The sequence below is a fragment of the Chrysochloris asiatica genome, unplaced genomic scaffold (genome assembly GCF_000296735.1).
Source record: "Chrysochloris asiatica unplaced genomic scaffold, ChrAsi1.0 scaffold00049, whole genome shotgun sequence".
NCBI lineage: Eukaryota > Metazoa > Chordata > Mammalia > Afrosoricida > Chrysochloridae > Chrysochloris > Chrysochloris asiatica.
Window position 1 is genome coordinate 14003445 of NW_006408567.1, and position 19391 is coordinate 14022835.

A 19391-nucleotide genomic window follows, 5' to 3' on the forward strand; every position below is an offset into this window, starting at 1 on the left:
GGATCTGCTGCACATAGGGTCACTATGGGTCGATACCAATTCGATGGCACCTAACAACAACAACAAATCTTGGTCAAAATTCTTCCCAGGCATTTCATGGTTGACCCTAAAGTGCTCTATAACTAGGTTAAGCCAAGCTTCATAGAAGTATGAAGATTAGGAATGTTTCCTAAACCCACTCCCCCCAACACTCAAAGTTCTGCTGCACTGGTGACTTGGTGAGGTTGCACCTCATTTGCTCAAGGCTGGTCCTAATCTGCTTCACATACTTTTAAAGTATGTGAATGTCATCCTAGAATAGCACTGCAGGATAAGCACTGGACTGCTAACTGCAGGTTGGTGGTTCAAACCCAACATCTGTTCTTGGAAACCCTATATAAAGTCAATAGGAGTTGGAACCAACTGGAAGGCACTTAGCAGCAACAACAATGTCAGAATATCCTAACTCAGCTTCTGGCTTAAAATAAGCTTCTACTCTGAGAGCAGAGAAAAATGGCAAGCTGAGACCTGCATGTAAAGGATGGTACCAGGAAAATATTGGAGTCACTAATGTGAATCTCCCTCACCACCTAATCAAGTTCCTCAGACCTCTCAAGAAAACTGCCTTGAAAAAGCTTAACCAACATTTATGTAGCATTCACTGTTCTTGTTATCTTTTAGTCTTTTAATCCTTACACAATCCTATTAGATAAAAAGTATTATTATACCAGTGCTATAGCTGTTCCACGGGAGAAAGATGAGGCTTTCTGCTCCCGTAAAGCTTTACAGCCTTGGAAACCCTGTACAGGGTCGCTATGAGTTGGAACCGACTCCACGGCACAGAACCAACCAATAGATGAGGAATGTGAAGAACAACCAAAAATAAGCAAATCCATTGCCATTGCATCAATTTTGACTCATGGCAACCCCATGTATTACAGAGTAAAACTGAACTCCGGAGCACTTTCTTGGCTGATGTTAAGTGTCATTGAGTGGGTTCTGACTCATAACTATCTTTACAAACACAGCTCACCAGATCTGTCTTCCATGGTACTGCTGGGTGGGCTGTTGTTATTAAGTGCTTTTGAGTCTGTTTCTACTCATAGTGAGTTTCCAAGTAGCAGCTGGTGAGTTCAAACCACTAACCTTGCAGTTCAAACCAACCCTGCTGTCTAATGCTTATCCTACAGTGACACATCAGGACTCTACTGAGTGGAGTGAAAAATTAGAAATGCTAGTTTTTCAGTTAGTACATTAAACAATTTGTACCATCCATGGATCTTAACTGAGGACTGAAAAAATAAAAATTAAAATATAAATTGCCATGGAGTCAATTTCGACTCATACAGGGTATATGAGTCATACAATGCACCAAGGTAACACCACAGCTAGTTCATGGGGAAGCCCAGACTCAAACCCAAGCAGGCTGGCTCCAAATTCATGCTCAGTATCACTAAGCATCACCACTGTGAAGTCTACCTATTGATAGACACTTGGAAACCAGCCAAGAATTCTTTGATATAAGATATACTCATCATTTCTAAAACATCTAAAATACATAATCAATCTTATTCAAATCTTAGGGCAACTGAGTATAACTGTTGTTGTTAAGTACTGTGGAGTCAGTTCCGAACCAAAGTGACCCTAGAAAGTTTAAAATATTATGATTTTATCATTATAGTCTTATTCCCATTTTGCAGATTAAGAAAATAAAGCTAGAGAGTGGTCTTCATTGGTCAACTGTTAGGAAATGCACATATACTACGTCTTCTGATCGAAACCAGATTCTGTTTCCATTCTTTTGTCATTATGAGTTGCTATCAAGTCATCACCAACTCACGCAGGCCCAACGTACAACAGAATAAAATGTTATCCCATCCTGTACCATCTTCATGATCGCTGATGTGCTCCAGTCTGGTACTGAGGTCATGCTCTACTTGAGTGCTACCTTTCAACCTAAGGACTCATCTTCCAGCACTCTCTCAGAGACTATTCTGTTGTGAATTCCAGGGTTACCATTGACTAATCTTTGAAAATGCAGTCAGTCCTTTCTTCCTAGACTGTTCTTGGTCTGGAAGCTCCACTGAAAGCTGTCCACCATGGGGTGACCCTGCTACTATTTCAAATACAACACCACACCAGCCACCACAGGATGATGAGCTGATTAGTTGGGTAAGTGTCAATATGGAAGTAAAAATGGAAATTAGAAAACACTGATAAACAATGTTTTGCCATAATTTAAAATCTGGATTTTTAGAATGCAGGCATATTCTTAACTCCAAGAACTAAGGGTAGGCTCTGCGAATATGGTGATGTAGTATGCAGGAGAGAGACACCCTCACTCAGAATTTGCTCAACGGTGGTTGGAGGTGGTCTGGAGGTAATGCCAGAATGGAAGAAAGCACTCATGACGAGACGGTGGGAGGCTATGAGCAATAATAAACTGAGAGCCAAACTAATACTTCTGTCAATTAGAGGATTTTCAAGAAAATGAGCATATTTCAAGGTACCACCACTTAGAATGCTGATACAGTGTCTTAGAAAGCTAGTTTTCTAAGGACCTAAGCTTATTGCTGGGAAATCACTATGACCTGGTATTAAGTACCAAGATGATGGTAGGTTTCAATCTAAAACAAAAATTAAGAGCGATTTTAGGAAGACAAGACATTGGTATTTACAGTGTATATTCCAGAGGATGAAAAGATAAGGAGTGGCTTTTCACAGAGGCCAAGTAGAAATCACCTGTGAAAATAGCTACCTTTGTTTTGCTCAAAGTGAGTCACTGTCTGAAGGAAGTCTCTCGAAAGAGAGCGTAGGAGGCAAGGCACAGTCCCTGCTGTGATCTTCGAAGATGTCGACCAGCCAACACGCCTGCTAATGAGGCCTCAGGAGTGTCTGATCATCTCCTCTAATTGCTATAAATAATTGGAGAGCTGCATGGCCTGGCCTCGCCTTCCCCAAAACCGTCAATCCAAATATGCAAATCTCAAATTATTTGAATACCATTCTAATTGGAGTCTGGGTTACCCATTATTTGCTGAAGAACAAAACAAGATGACTAAAATCTCAAGATGACTGATTCTCAAATCCTTCATTTTAAGCTTCACTGGTCCTCCCAAAATTACCCACAGGCAGTCCTGACAGGGACCGCTTTACAAGGGAGTTGACGACCCCTAATTAAGACACAAGGAATTTCTAGTTATGTTAATATTTGAAATTGAAATTGGTTTGACCTGTGCAAGTCCATAAATTACCACCAAACAACTCAAATCCAGGTACAGTTATGTTCTAGTTGACAAATTGTCCACTACTAAATAAACACACTGCAAAACTACAATTACTCACTCCCCCACATCCCCAGCTAATGATATTAGAGCATCCAAGTCTGAATTGTCACACCTGAGGACATTGGTTTCTGATGAAACTTTATCCAACAAATGATGGCTTCTTTGACCATTAGGGATTGGAATCAAAGGTGCATACTTTTGTTTAGACTTTCTTAACTAGGTAGTGTTTCTCTGCTATTCGTAAGGTTTTCAGTAACTAATGATTCGCAAGTAGTTCGTCTGACTTGATGGCACCTAACAACAACAACAACTAGGTAGTACCCCTGATAGAGCAGTGGGTTAAGCATTGGGCAAGGTCAGTGGTTCAAACTCACTCCATGGAGACAGACAAGACAGTGTGCTTCTGAAAAGATTTTGAGTCTCAGAAACCCTACGGGGAATTTCTACTCTGTTCTAAGGGTCGCTATGTGATGGAATCGACTAGGCAGCAGTGGGTGGTGGGTGAACTGGGTTGCTGTTGGTGTTCAATCACTCCCTATATACAATGTAAGGAAGCATTGTTTGGTCCCATGTTATCCCTATGACCAACATGTAATTGATGAGATCACTGTCCTCCAGAGGGTTTTTAGTGGATGATTTTCAGATGTAGATCACCAGGACCATCTTAGTCTGGAAGCTCTACTGAAAGTCGTTCAGTATCAGAGAAGCATGCAAGTCTCCAAAGACAGATGAGTGGTGACTGTACAGGAAGTGTATTATCTGGGAATCGAATCCAAGTCTGCTGTATCCAAACCAAAACCCAAACCACTGCCATTGATAGGTTCATAGAGACCTTCCATAGGGTTACCAAGACTGCAAGTGTTTGCAGACAGATTCATCTTTCTCCTGTGGAGCGGCTGGTAGGATTGAGCCACCCTACCAGCTTGCATCCTAGTGCCTAACCCAGAGTGTCACCAGGGTTCCATATGACAGGGGAGAATTCCATCACTGAACTACCATTGCTTCTTCTTAATTGGATTCGTTCCTCTCCATCTCTCTCAATTTGTCCTCTCAACATACTCTTTTGAAATGAGTGTCAACATACTCTTTTGAAAAGAGATGTCTGCATCTTTTCTCTTCTCCCTATCCTAATCTTCATCTCTCAGGGAATAGATTGTGACTCTCAAAATGATATGTTGTAACACTAAACACTGTTTCTGTGAACATAACCATTTGGAAATAAGATCTTTGAAGATATTATCAAGTAAGTTCACTTGAGGACATACTGAACACGCTGAGTCCTCATCCTGAGTGAGAACCTTATTTAAAAGGTGGTATAAAGAAACAGGGATTGTCACAATGTGAAGAAAGGATTTTCTATGTGACTACATACCTACAAGCCAGGAACATTGGGGGCTACCAGAAACTGGTAGAGACAAGGAAGAATCTTTCCTTTACATCAGCAAAGATTATAACATGGGCTGACAAACATGTTGACTTTGACTTCTCACCTCTAGAACCGTGAGATAAGACATTTCTAATCCTCAAAATCCTGGTGTGGTGCTGTCGGATCAGCATTGGCTTTCTAATAGCAAGGTTGACAGATGAAACCCACCAGCTGCTCCGTGGACACCCTAAATAGGGTCACTATGAGTAGGATTTGACTCAATGGCATGTAACAGCACCATTCTTCAAAGTCATGCACTTTATGGAACTTTGTTATGTCATCCTTAGGAAACGAAGAAGACACTATCCGAACCATGTTCCAAGACAGCATTCTCTCTACTGACCTGCTTGCTAACCACTGGTTTCTGTTTAACCTGTTTAACCTGCCACTGTACCCATCTCAGTAAGATTCAGCCCCATTTACCATAACTTTGTAGATGAAGTTATAAAACTCTACCTTCGCTTATAATTTCTGTCCTTTTATCTCTTTTACCTATAAAATGTTTCTCTGCTATTTACAAGGTTTTCAGTGACTAAAGATTCGGAAGTAGTTCATCACTCTTTCTTCCTAGTCTGTCTTTGTCTGGAAGCTCATCTGAAACCTATCCACCATGGGTAACCCTGCTGGTTATTTAAAATACCAGTGACATAGCCCTCAGAATCACAGCAACTCACAAGCCACCAAAGTACGACAGACAGATGAGTGGTGGCCGTTTGGTTTTATGTCGAAACTGTCACTTTAAATTTCGAGGAGAACTGTGCGCATGCATAGTAGAACCCTCCAGGGGTGGGGGTGGGGTATCCATTCACTCAGGTATTCCCTCTAGTTACCAGAATGGAGGTGCACAGTCAGCGAGAGACCAATGAACAATGGACAGATACCAAAAAAAGAATGTCCACACCTTTATCTCCTCGGTTCTGTCAGGCGTTCGTGGTTGTTCTAATCTTTCCCCCCACTTGGTCTCTCCCAAGATGGTGGCTCCGAGAATAGCTGAGCATCTTGAATTAGAAAGCACTCAATTTAGTGATTCTTGTACAAATTCCCCTAGCTGTAAGCCTTCCAATAAACAACATTTTTATCAACGGAGAAAAGACTGAAGTTGTCAAGGACTTCATTCTTTTTGGATCAACTATCAACACTCACAGAAGCAGCAGTCAAGAGATCAGATGACATATTGCATTAGGCAAATCTGCTGCACAGGAACTTTTTAAAGTGTTGAAGAGCAAGATGTCAGCTTGAGGACTAAGGTGCGCTTGACCTAAGCCATGGTATTTTCAATAACCTCATATGCATGTGAAAGCTGGACAGTGAACAATGAAGACCATAGAAGAATTGATGCCTTTGAATTATGGTGTTGGAGGAGAATATTGAAAGTGCCATGGGCTGCCAAAAGAACCAACAGATCTGTTTTGGAAGAAGTGCAGCCAGAGTGCTCCTTAGAGGCCAAGATGACCAAACTTTGTCTCTCATACTTTGGACATGTTGTCAGGAGAGAACAGTCGCTGGATAAGGACATCATGTTTGGTAAAATGGAGGGTCAGAGAAAAAGAGGAAGATCTTAAACGAGATGGATTGGCCAAGTGGCAGCATCGATGGACTCAAGTGTGGGAACAGTAATGAGGTTGGCCCAGGATCAGACATTGTTTCATTCTGCTATGCATAAGGTCGCTATGAGACAGTGCCAACTCGATGGCACCTAACAACAACAACAAAAACACCTATAAAATGAGCCCTGGTGGTGCAACAGTTAAGCACTTGACTGCTAACTGAAAGTTGGCAGTTAAACTCACCCAGTGCCTCCGCAGGAGAAAGAACTGGACATCTGCTCATGAGTGAATTATAACTTAGAAAACATTGTGGGGCAGTTCTACTCTGTCACATGGGGTTGTTATGACTTGAAACTGACTTGATCGCACCTGGTGTGGCAATCTCTAGAATAATCACTGGATTACTAACCACAAAGCCAGAGGTTCAAACCCACCAGCGGCTCCCTGGAAACCCTATATAGCAGTGGTTGTGTTGTTGTGAAGTGCTGTCGAGTCAGTTCCAACCCAAAGCGACCCTGTATAGGGTTTCTGAGAAGCAGCTGGTAAGCTTGAACTGCTGACCTTGCAGTTCAAATGGCTTTGCAGTCTGACGCATTAACCCACAGAGCCACACCATGACTCCATATAGCAGTGGTAGGGAACCTTTTTTTTCTGCAAAATTTATAACATCATTCATGGGCCATACAAAATTATCAACTGAAAAATTAGCCTGCTACGTTTGGTTCAACATTTAACTAACTCACCCCTAATTTGATGAGTTCTCGTAGTGTAGTAGTTACAAGTCAGGCTGCTAATCTCAAGGTCAGCAGTTCCAAACTACCAGTCAATCCATGAGCGAAAGATGAGGCTTACTGCTTCCATAAAGATTTACAGCCTCAGAAACCCTATGCAGGGTCCCTATGAGTCAGAACTGACTCGATAGCACTTAACAACAATATTGTGGTGACTGGAACTGTGGGTGCCTTGACAGGGTCTGACCCAATGATTTCAAGGACCTTATATGGCTCCAACGAGTCCTGGTATGGCACTGTGGGTTAGTGCACTGGACTGTAATGTCAGCTTGAAACGCAAAGTCGGTGGTTCAAACCCACCAGCCACTCCTTGGAAATCCTATACAGGGTTGTTTTGGGTTGGAACTGACTCAATGGCACTTAACAAAATAAACAACAAAAAATATGGCCCTCAGGCCAGATGTTCCCCATCCCTCCTATATAGGGACCCTATGAATGGAAGTTGATTTGATAGCATTTATTAACAACAACATAAAGGAGCTCTGGTAGCGTAGTGGTTACGAATTGGGCTGCGAACCTTAAGGTCAGCGGTTCGAAACTACCAGCCGCTCCGTGGGAGAAAGATGAGGCTTTCTACTCCTGTAAAGATTTACACCCTCGGAAACCCTGTACAGGGTCGCTATGGGTCGGAACCGACTCGACAGCACTTAACAACAACAACAACATTAACAACAACATAAGCTACTGTCTATCTATAAATATGCTCTGTTCCTCATCTTTAAAACAAAAGTAAAACTCCAAACATATCTCAGCTATACTCTTACTTTTTCCTCTACCCTGTTCATCCCAACGTTATTTCCACATCACTACTAGCCCCAAGGTCACTACTACCCATTGTCACTGAGTCCAATCCAACTCACAGTTTGAAACTACCAGATGTTCCATGGGAGAAAGATGAGGGTTTCTGCACCCATAAAGATTTACAGCCTCAGAAACTCTATGCAGGGTCACTATGAGTTGGAACCGACTCCACTGCACATAACCACTACCATCTATTCCTTAACCTTTTGTAATTTCCTCTCCAGTCTTATACTGCAGGAGATTTTTCTCTAGAAATTAAATGATAAGGAACTTCTGTTTAAAATCAGATACTTTGAGTTAGAATCTAAATTCTTCCAGTGGCTAAAGCTGTGGATACGTTTTAAAGCTAACCACACAATTTCTTTTGCCTCCTCTTAAAATAGAGCTGTAAGAAGGAATGAACAGGTGGAGCACCGGGTATTTTAGGACAGTGAAACTATTTTATATGATACTGTCATGGTGAACCCTAATGAAGACTATGGACTTCCATTAACAATGACGTATCACTATCTGTTCATCAATTATAACAAATACACCACAAAAATGCAAGATGTTAATAACAGAGGAAAATAATAGGGAAAAGTGTGAGCAGGAGAAAGAAGGAATCTGGACTTTCTGCATACTTTTCCTGTTAACTTAAAACTGCTCTAGAAAGTAAAGTCTATTTTTAAAAGCAGGATCAAGGTGAACATTCTATACTACCCATTGTCACTGGGTCCAATCCAACTCACAGTGGCCTTGTATAGTCTCATTAAAAGTCGTCTTTCGCTCACCGAGCAGCTGGTAGATTTGAATTGCCAGTTCAGGTATTCTATACTAGTTAAACTAGACTACTGGTTGGTTATAAGGCAACCTCAGGGGATATTTTGGTTTATAGTTTAAAGATGAGCTCAGGACAATAGTTTTGCAGGATTCATTCAGCCTCCATGACTCCAGAAATTCTGGGTTCCATAATAATGTGAAATTCTGTTATACATGTATCCCCTTTTTATCTGTTTTCTTTTTATAGAATCTTTGATCAAAATGCTCAGTAAAGAAAGCTAGGCACGATCCAGTTCTTCTGATATCCTGGCAAGGAAGACAGTTATTCATGAAAGCAGTTAGCTACACATTTGTTCATTCCTCCTATTCCTGACAGTTCTTCCTCCATTGTTCCGGGCAAATAGAGATCAATTGCTGTGACTTGGATGGCTACTATGCACTTTTAAGATCTATTTATGTGGCCTCAAATTGACAGCAAGAACTCAAAACCCTAGATAGGAACCTAAGGGTGCTGTGAATTGGTGTGAATGAGGGAGAAGTAACTCAAAAATGCAGTGTTAGGATGGTTATGCAACTCCATGAATGTAATCAACGTCACAGAATTATACGTGAAAAACTGTTGAATTGTTCTGCTGTGTATCTTCTCAGCAACAATAAAGATAAAATACATATATATTTTTTAAATGAATCATAGCAAATACCATTGTCTCCGAGGTCTACTGTAAGGACTATGTGACAGAAATACTTGACAGTAGTCTGCCCTCCTTTAGAGTGCTCACTTGAGCTGGGCAGTGTCTATTTTTATTATTGGTATTGTGTCGAGAAGGGGCCCAAGTGGTGCAGTGGTTAAGCACTCAGCTGTTAATCTAAAAGCTGGCGGTTCAAACAAGCAAGTTCTGCAAGAGACAGATGAGGCAGTCTGCTTCCTTAAAGATTTACAGCTTTGAAAACTCCATGGATCAGCTTTACTCTTCCATTTCCATCTTCTTTAACTTCTCTGCACCATTTATTTAGAAGTTGTAGAAATGTGTCCTTTGCTTCCTTTCCATAGGTAACATTGATGGTTTCTCTTCTGTTATTTGTGGATGCAGCTCCTTCCCTACCATTATAAAGAAGGCTTCAGGAATCTGTTGTTAGCTGGTCCCCACTTGGACTCATGACTCTCTCCTTTGTTATCTCTCCATGACTAGGGCTCCCACTAACCTCATCTTGTCCACGAATTACTCTCAAGTTGGAAAGGAATCTCAATCTCTCCTACAACCTACTTTCACACTGATCCTATTAATACAGCATATATCCTTCACATATTAAATCTAACATTAAAAACCAATCGTCTTTTCCCTCCCTTCCCACAAAGCCTATTCCACTCTGCCTTATTTCTGTGAAAACCATTATCAAACCCTGGTCCCCAAGGCTATGAAACCGAGAGCCATTTCCACCTCTTCCTTCTTATTTACCCTTGTACTTTCAAAGTGAGTTTTATCTTTCAAAGAGATACAGGTAATTGTTACCCTGAATCCAAACAGATTGTTGGAATAAGAAGAAAGGAAATATTGGAAGAAAATAGTATCTTGAGGTTTTAATAGCTTCAAAATAGCTAAGGAAGACCAAAGTTTTACTTAATACTCACTATGTTCCAAATATTGTGCTAACTGCATGCTGCCAATATAACAAAGAAAAAGGCATGGTTTCAAGAAAGAAAACCTCTATAAAATGAAGTTTCGATGACAAATTGTTACTTTCCTTTCAAGAAGTAATATCTGCTTGAATGAGAAGGAACCATGCAGTTACTTCAAGCTCCACACTTGGACAGCAGAAACAAAGAGTGATGAGTGCCCAGAACATCGGTTTGTAGTCAGATTATTGGGAATTCTATCATGAAACCTAATATCTGTGGACATTCCCAATGACAAAATGGAAGAGGTAGATGTCAGAGATATGCTGCACTGTGAAGAATGCCAGGGTATGTATGTCACAGAGAATGAAAAGCAATGGCATCTTCGTTTCCAGTTCACATCCATCTTACCTGTTGAGGGTCTCCTTTTATCTGGAAAGAGGTAGTATTTGCTATCTAGTGCATTCTGACTCATGGTGACCCCATGTGTGTCAGAGTAGAACTATACTCTACCAGTTTTTTGTGACTGATTTTTTGAACGTAGATCATCAGGCCTTTCTTCTGAAGCACCTTTGTTGTGGTTGTTGTTGTCGTCAAGTGTCACTGAGTCAGTTCTGATTCATAGCAACCCTGTATAGGGTTTCTGAGGAGCAGCTGGTGGGTTTGAACCATCAACATTACAGTTAGCAGTCCAATGTTTATTCTACAGCCCCACACCTCTAGGTAGACTCAAATTCTGATGTTTTAGTTAGCAGCAAGGAACATTAACCATTGTGCCCCATCGGGACTTCTGAAGATGTGGAGTTACGGATGAGGTAAGTGATGGTGGTACTTGCCAATGTGAGTGAATGCCACCTAATCTTTATAGCCATTCACTGAATGACAAAGTTACATTTACAGAGAAAGGAATTGAGAATCTATGGGTTTTTCACAGTGCTCAGCTACTAATGAGGTAACAGAATAGTTACCCTCTATGGTCTCTTGACTTTGCAAGTCAAGTGATTAACCTTCCACCATGTCTCAAGGTTACTGTCCTCATGAATCCAACTACAGGACTATGGTACTTGGAAGGTATAATCATAGAATCATTTTTTATCTGTGAGGACTTTTAGGGGAAATGGAAAAATTGAGACTGATGAATAATATACCTTCCAATTTAAATAAATAGAGTGAATTCTACAAAATAAGCAACTCCTAACCTCAATGCTAAAACACACAGAAAAAGTATTAATCACTGAGCCAATAAATAACATCATGATAAATGGAGGAAATATTGAAGTTGTCAAAGACTTTATTTTGCTGGGATCTACTATCAACACTCATGAAAGCAGCAGTCAAGAAATCAAATGATGTACTACATTAGGCAAATCTTCTGCATAAGACCTCTTTAAAGGGTTTAAGAGCAAAGAAGTTAGATTGAGGACTAAGGTATGCCTGACCCAACCCATGGTATTTTCAATATCTTCATATACATGATGAAGCTGGAAAATGAATAAGGAAGACCATAGAAAATGTGATGCATTTGAGTTATGGTGCTGGAGGAGAACATTAAAAGTTCCATGGACTATTAGAACAAATAACTCTGTTAGAAGAGTACAGTCAGAATGCTACTTAGGAGCCAGGATGGCCAGACTTCGTCTCTCATACTTGAGACATATTATCAGGAAGGAACTGTTCCTGGGGAAGGACATCATGTCTGGTAAAATGAAGGGTCAACAAATAAGAGGAAGACTCCTAATGAGATGGATTGGCACAGTGGCAGCATCAATGAACTCAAGATTAGCAATGATTGTGAGGTTGGCACAGGACCACAGAGTGTTTCATCCTATTGTGCATAGGGTCCCTATGAGTTGGAACCAACTCAAGGACACCTAACAACAATAACAACAATAACAACATTCATCAATTCTTCTATGGTCTTCTTTATTCATTGTCCAAATTTTACATGCATATGAGGTTACTGAAATTATCATGGCTTGGGTCAGGTGCACCTTAGTCCTCAAACTGACATCTTTGCTCTTAAAGATTTTAAAGAAGCTTTGTAATTCAGATTTGTCTAATGCAATATGTCATTTGATTTCTTGACATCTGATTCCATGAGTGTTCATGGTTGATCCAAGCAAAATGAGGTATTTGAAAACTTCAGTCTTTTCTCCATATATCTAGATATTGTTTGTTGGTCCAGTGATGAGGATATTTTATTTCTTTGCATTGGGGTTAAACCCATACTGAAGGCTGTGGTTTTTCATCTTCATCTTTAAAAAAAAATGAAATAAATAAAAGACCAAAAATGATGCCAGAGTATACCCTGAAACTTGTTATTGAGCATAGAAATGCTAAAGTGAATAGAATAAATGAGGAACTAAAATACCTGAACAGAAAATTTCAAAGGGCAGCTCAATAAGACAAAGTCAAATATAATGCAATGTGCAAAGTAAGACCCCCAATGAGATAGATTAACACAGTGGCAGCAGCAATACGTTAATGGAAACAACAATTTTGAGGATGGCACAGAGACAAAGTCTGACCATCCTGGCTTCTATGGAACGTTCTGGTAGTACTTCTTCCAACACAGATTTGTTTGTTTTTTGGCAGTCCATGATAGTGTTTTATTCTGTTCTGCATAGGGTCACTAGAGTCAAACTGACTTAATGGCACCTATGAGCTCTGATAGCATAGTGGTTACGAATTGGGCTACTACTCTCATAGTCAGCAGTTCGAAACTACCAGCTGTTCTGCAGGAGAAAGATGAGGCTTTCTACTCCCGTAAAGATTTACAGCCTTGGAAATCCTGTACAGGGTCACTATCAGTCAGAACCAACTCCACAGCACATAACAACAAGAGTAACACCAATGATCCAATCAATTCCATACCAGTTTCAAATCAATACTATTCTCATAATAATTCAATTCTAATCTCTCTTTCTCTGACCAACAAGATCAAACAAATCTTACCAGTTACCGGAAATATTACAAAGGTCTCCCTTCAACCCTGCACACATGAATATATCAAATGAAACTTTCAGAGGCATATTCTACTCGTCATATAGCTCTTCAGTCACTACTACTTTTTTGTGTGAATTAAGTAAAGGTTTACAGATTATATAATCAATTGTACATTCAATAAATCATACACTTTGTTTCATCTTAATGATTCAATTCCTTCCAGGCAACAATAGTTGTCCAGCTTCCTCCCTGTGGCTAACCATGTATAACTATCCTCTTTAAAATTCTTACATATTTTTGGGATATGTATCTATAGCCTAAGAATATATATATAAGGGACTCCTGTTGTGGTACTGTAGGATCAGCACTGAACTGTGAACTACAAGATTGGCAGTTCAAACCCATCAGCTGTTCCTCAGAAAACCTATACAGGGTTGCTATGAGTTGGAACTGACTCAACAATACTTAACAGAGACAGAGACAGAGAGAGAGGGTCCTGGTGTGGCACTCTGGTTAATTGTGGGCACTTAAAAGAATATTGAAAATGCCATGGGCTTCCAAAAGAACCAATAGATATGTTTTGGGAGAAGTGCAGCCAGAGTGTTCCTTGGAGGCCAAGATGGCCAAACTTCGTCTCTCATACTTCAGACATATTATCAGGAGGGACCATTCACTGGAGAAGGACATCATGTTTGGTAAGGTGGAGGGTCAGATAAAAAGATGAAGACCCCCAACGAGATGGATTGGCCAAGTGGCAGCATCGATGGACTCATGCATGGCAACAGTAGTAAGGTTGGCCCGGGATCGGGCAGTGTTTCGTTCTGCTGTGCATAAGGTCACTATGGGTGGGTACTGACTTGATGGCACCTAATAATAACAACAACAACAGCAACAACAGCATATAGGAGTCCTGATGTGGTGCTGTGGGTTAATGCGCCAGACTGCAAAGCCATTTGAACTGCAAGGTTGGCGGTTCAAGCTCACCAGACACTCCTTGGAAACCCTATCCAGGATCACTATGGGTCAGAACCGTGAAGCTCTGGTAGTGTAGTGGTTATGAATCGGACTGTGAACTACAAGGTCAGCAGTTCAAAACTACCAGCTGTTCTGTGGGAGAAAGATGAGGCTTTCTGCTCCTATAAAGATTTACAGCCTTGGAAACCCTGTACAAGGTCGCTATGAGTCAGAACCGACTCCATGGCATATAACCACCACCACCACCATAAATAAATAATTGGCACTTAACAACAACACATAGATAGATAGATAGATAGATAGATAGATAGATAGATAGATAGATAGATATTTTTCTATCTATCCATCTATCTATCTATAGAGAGAGAATCCTAGTGTGGTGCTCTGGGTTAACGCACTGGACAACAATGCCGGTTTGAGCCAAAAGGTTGGCGGGTCAAGCTCACCAGCAGCTCCTCCTTGGAATCTCTATACAGGGTCGCTATGAGTCAGTACCAACCCCATGGCTCATAACCAGTCAACCAATATATATATGTAAACCACAGTTACTCCCAGGAGACCTGGTTTGGTGCTATAGGATACACACTGGACCACAAGGTTGGTTTGAACCACAGCTCAACAGTTCAAGCTCACCAACTGTTCCTCAGAATCCCTATATAGGGTACCTGTGAATTGGAAATGACTCAACAGCACATAACAACAACTTCCTCCCATTCCTGTTCAGCCTGTGTCTGTCCATGTATATACACACAGAGAACACTGTTGTTCCAAGGTTGTGTATATATCACTATTTACATCTATCCCTTTTAGCCTTTGTATACCTTTAGTCTATACCTATCATCATCATTCTTCTACCAACCTCCCCCTTCTTCTATACTGCCCTCCCAGTCACCTCAGTTAATACGTGTTTACTCTCTAGCTAGTGAATTACTCTCTCATCCCTCTCTCCTATAGTAATCATCAAATAATGTATCTTACAGTATGAAAGCCTTTTTTTTATTTTTATTTTTATAATAGTGGTCTCATACAACATTTGTCCTTATGTGATTGACTAATTTCACTCAGCATAAGGTTCTCAAGGTTCATCCATGTTATGAGGTGTTTTGCAGATTCATTGTTATTCCTCAACTTTGCATATAGTATTCCATTGTGCGTATGTACCAATGTTTGTTTATCCACTCTTCCATCGATGGGCATTTAGTCAGCCAACATTCCTTGATGGTGCCTGGTTATCTTTGGAATAAAAATCTCAACTTCTTAGCCTTAAAAAAAAACTAAATCCCAACCAACCACTTAGCACCTTTCTTCTCTTCTGATATGGCTATAATGGGATTAGATGGTGGACATATTGCCACCACTAGTCACCTCCTCTGGCCAAATGATACAAAAATGAGGGAGACACTGACACCAACATAGGGGTTGGATAAGATGGAAACTCAGGAAATCAAAACACAAAGTTTCAGTGTCCTTGGAGTTGATTTCTTAAAATTTTCTTGAAGAGTTTATTAAATTTAAACAGATTAAGATCGAACCAGGATTCCATCACAGTCTTTGGCTGGAGTAAACAGGCATTTCTTTCAACAGTTCTGAAAGGAAGGGAGACAGAGCCGGGGTCTTTTAAGTAACAGAATTAACATCAGCTCTCAACATTAAGGAGCTCTGATAGTGTAGTGGTTACAAGTTGGGCTGCTAACCTCGCGGTCAGTAGTTTGAAACAACCAGCCATTCCACAGGAGAAAGATGAAGCTTTCTGCTTTTTGAAAGATATACAGTCCCAAAAACCCTATGCAGGGCCACTATGAGTTGGAATTGACACCAAGGCACACCACCACCACCTCAACATTAAGAGAGACCTTAGCCTATTCGTGAATTTTCCAATAAATGAAATGTCAATGTATCACTACAGAATTGTGGCAAAACTGAAAATTTGTTTTAAACTTATTAATAGTTGTAATAAACCTACAGCCAATGAATCAATTCCAACTTAGAAACCCTACAGGACACAGCACAACTGACCAATATGGTTTCAAAGACTATAAATCTTTACCTAAGCAGACTGCCCCATCTTTCTTCAGCAAATCGACTAATGGGTTTAAATTAAGAAACTTTTGGTAAACTGCCAATTGCTTAACCACTGAGCCACTAGGACTAATGCTTGTTGTTAATTTAAACACATAATTCATATTTCATCAATTGGGGTGTTATTAAAAGTATAAATATTAAGTTGCCTTTATGAATGTGAAGTCCAGCAAAAATACACCCCCATTGTCTTCACAGACTGTAAATATTGGCCACTGAAAGTAACAGAGAACAAACATTGCAATGGAGGAAGATGGGAAAGGTCAGAAGTCATTGTCTACTGAGTTTAGGTTTGATGATATTTTCCTCCTTCTTCTTCATTATTATTATTTTTTTTTTTTCATTCCTAATGCTGCTGAGAATGATCATAGACTTGCTAAAATACTAAGGCTCACCTTTTGTTATCCCAGATTCTACTAACATCAAAAAAGATGGCATCATGAGATAGTAGAAAGAACAGTGAACTCTATGATACAACAGGAGAGCATTAGTCACAACTCTGGGGAAAAAAATCCCAGCAGGCAGCACCAAGCTTCCAATCCCTTTTCTTCATTGAAGGAAATGGTCAAGATGTTATTTCACATCCCTTTAAATTCTAAGATGGAAAATTCTTTCAGTCTGGTTGTTAGTTACCGCTGAGCCAGCTTTGATACTTGGAGACTTATGTATAAGAGAACAAAACACTGCCCATCCCCACACCATCTTCATGACCATCATTATGCCCAGTATTTTCACTATTATGTAGTGTCTTCCAACCTAGGAAGCTCATCTTTCAACACAATATGGAACACTACTCATGATCTATAAGGTATTCACTGGCTGGCTTTAGGAAGCAGGCTGTTTTATCCAAGTTTTTTGTTTGTTTGTTTTTTCCTTTCTTCCAAGTCTGTCTTAGTCTAGAAGCTCCACTGAAAGGTGTTCAGCATGGATTACTCTGATGATATTTGAAATATAAAAGGCATAATTTCCAGCATCACATCAACATGCGGTCTACCACAGCATGACAAATTGACAGACAGGCGGGTGGTGGGTCAACATCTTGTTTGTGTTCTTGTTAAGTGCCATCTGGAGTCCTGGTGTGGCACTGTAGGATAAGTACTCCACCTCAATGTCAGTCTGAACAACAAGGCCAGTGGCTCAAACTCACCAGCTGCTCCTCAGAAGCCCTATACAGTGTTGCTATGAGTCAGAACTGACTCAAGGACACTTAACAACAATAACAACTAGAATCTTCATATTTCTTTAGTTAGATCTAAGAAGTATGGCCCTGTGGGACAAGCACAAGACTTGTCTTTCAAACCCACCAGTCACTCATCTAAAACCTGATATAGGGTCACTATGAGTCAGAACCAATGAGATGGCATTTGTTGTTGTTGTTGCTCAATGCTGTTGAGTCAGTTTCAACAGACTTGTACAGAGTTGTATAGGGTTTCTGAGGAGAGGTTGGTGAGCTTGAACTGCTGCCCTAGGACATTAGCCCACAACGCCACACCAGGACTCCATAGATTCTACTCAGTATGATAACTAAAGATATATATCAATTTAAAGGCAACCTGGTGTTGAGCTGTAGGATAAGCACTGGACTGTTAACTTAAGGTCAGCAGTTTAAACCCAGTAGCTGCTCCTTGGAAAACCTATGTTATCCTTGTTGTTAAATGCCATCAAGTCAATTCCAACTCACAGTTACCCTGTATAGGATTTCTGAGGAGTGGCTGATGAGTTTGAACCGCCGACCTTGCAGTTCAAGCTGATCTTGCGCTCAAGTGCTGATCCTACAGCACCACACTAGGATTCCAGGAAACTCTATGCAGGGTTGCTATGAGTCAGAACCAAACTGGACAGCACTAAACATCAACATCATCAGTTTAGAAGAGATCTTTAAAAATCTTTTTAATTGTGTTTTTTAATAATGGCTGAGTTACTAAGAACATAAAAATATATATTATTGTTGTTATTAGGTGCTGTCCAGTCAGCTCTAACTCATAGCAACCCTACACACAACACAAGGAAACACAGCCTGGTCCCCTGCCAGCCTAAAGCCCATTGCTGTATCCACTGTGTAATTCCATCTTGTTGTAAGTCTTCCGTTTTTGGGATGAACCTTTTTTTTTGCCAAACGTGATGTACTTTTCCAGGGACTGATCCCTCCTAACAACATGTCCAAAGTTCATTTGATGAAGTCTCATTATCTTCACTTCTAAGGAGAATTGTGACTGTATTTCTTCTAGTACAGATTTGATTGTTGTTCTGGCAATCCCCGGTATTGTCAATATTCTTTGCCAATACCATAATTCAAGTGCATTAATCCTTCCCCTGTCTTCCTTCCTTATTGTCCAGATTTCACAGTCATATATAAGGCAATAGAAAAATGCCATGGCTGTGTCAGGTGCCCCTTAGTCCTCAAAGTCACTTCTTTGTTCTTTAACACTTAAAAGAGGTCTTGTGCAACCAATTTACCCAATACAATAAGACATCCTTTGATGTCTTGACCATTGTTTCCTTGAATTTTGGTTGTGGACCCCCCCCCCAAAAAAAAAAAAATCCATGACAACTTCAATCTTTGTTTATCACGATGTTGTTTATTGGCTCAGTTGTGAAGATTTTTGTTTTCTTTATAATGAGTTGTAATCCATACTGAAGTCTGTATTCTTTGATCTTCACCAGTAAGTGCTGCAAGTCCTCTTGGCTTTCAGCAAGCTAAGTTGTGTCATTTACATATCACAGGTTGTTAATGAATCTTCCTCTAATCTTGATGCCACCTTCTTCATATAGTCCAGTTTCTTGCATTATTTGCTGAGAACACAGATTGAATAAGGGTGGTGAAAGGATATAGTCCTGATGCACACTTTTCCTGATTTTTAACCAACACAGTATCCCCTCATTCTGTTCAAATGACTTCTTCTTGTTCTATGTACAGGTTATATAAGAGCACAATTAAGTGTTCTGGAATTCCCATTCTATTCAATGTTATTCATAGTTTGTTATGAGCCACTCATTTAAATGCCTTTGTATAGTCAATAAAACGCAAGTAAACTTTCTGGAGTCCTGGTGTGGCACTGTGGGTTAATGCACTGGACTACAAAGGAGGTCTGAACCACTTGGTTAGCAGTTGAAGCTCACCAGCCATTCCTAGGAATGGGTTGGGATATTAAGGGTTGGAACAGTCTTTTTTTTTTTTTTTTT